Source organism: Coenobita brevimanus, chromosome 18 (genome assembly GCF_032717465.1).
Source record: "Coenobita brevimanus isolate Jiangsu-jjx chromosome 18, ASM3271746v2, whole genome shotgun sequence".
Taxonomy (NCBI): Eukaryota; Metazoa; Arthropoda; class Malacostraca; order Decapoda; family Coenobitidae; genus Coenobita; species Coenobita brevimanus.
In genome coordinates, this window is record NC_136971.1 from 21,091,241 (window position 1) to 21,092,461 (window position 1,221).

The 1,221-nt window shown below is 47.5% G+C and overlaps 1 non-coding gene across 1 annotated transcript; it reads right to left on the reverse strand.

The window, feature by feature from the left end:
- Positions 1-499: 499 nt before the first annotated feature.
- Positions 500-618, reverse strand: LOC145391559 (5S ribosomal RNA). The gene has a single exon (XR_013895877.1). It is a non-coding gene; the product is annotated as a 5S ribosomal RNA (ribosomal RNA).
- Between the last annotated feature and the right edge of the window lie 603 nt (positions 619-1,221).

The window sequence follows — 1,221 nt, forward strand, 5'->3', positions numbered from 1 at the left end:
TTTGGGTCGTTAATAATATTCCTGCCTGTTGACTTTTCGTGGACGCCTTACCCAAGCACCACTTACTTTAGCACACTGGAATAAGCTCTCATCACACCACATGAAGTACTCACTGCTCTGGTGTCCATGGGCGATATATGAAGGCATATTCAAGGTGTGCTTTAGCATTTTATTTTCTGGCATCATGGCAGCAGGCCAGTTCATCTCCTTTTGGAGATGATATTGAATGATGTGGTGTGGTACAGTACATTCCCAGGATATCAGAGTTGTTTCATAGTAACTCTGCTACTGTCACGCTAGGGGTCTTGAGTATTTCTCGCCCCAGATAAGTGCTTGTGACCTTAGAAGTTTTGTGTGGTCAACCAGCACAAGAATTCATTCATTCATTGCCAGACGCCATGTATCCCAAACGGGGTGGCCAAGGGCTCAGAGTTAATTGTTTTACAGGGAGGGGCACTAATCCTCCACCAACCCCACTCGACACGTAGGGAGAACGTTATGCCAACAGCATCTGGTGTTCCCAGGCGGTCACCCATCCAAGTACTAACCAGACCCAACGTTGCTTAACTTCGCTGATCGGACGGGAAGCGGTGTACTCAACGTGGCATGTCCGTTACAAGGAGACAGGGCCCGTCCGGGATTTGAACCCGGGACCTCCTGCACCCAAAGCAGGAATTCAATGGCAGGAATTGAACAGCTGGCAGGCCACATATTGGAGCCTTCAGTCTGCAGTGTTGAATTTACAGTCTGGCAGAATCTTTAACGGGGACTTTTCTTCTCGTAAAGCGAGGATTCTGACCTTTTCCTCACGTGACATGCTCTTCACAGGCATTTCAGGAAGGCACTGGGAAAACTAGGGAGCTCCATCAAAAACATTTTAAAAACCAGACTGACAGGACTGGGAACAATGCACGTGCACCCTCCTGTGATGGGACCTCCATGAACACTGAACTTCAGTGACTGAAGTCTCGTGGCAGCCTGGCAGGCAGTGTGACAGTGGACCTAGCGGAGTGACCGAGTACTCTACAGTCAAACATCATTTAGTGAATTTCAGAGGTAGAAGAAGGCAAAGAACCAATAAAGACTTTGGCCCTATCCCAGAGGGATGAATATTGCAGTACTTTCAGCAGTGCGAGTAAAATCAAAGACAAAAGTCGTGTCCTGAAATTTGATGAAAACTTCTGTCGAAAGGCTAAAGTTTTGGTGCGTTCTGCTTTGTGT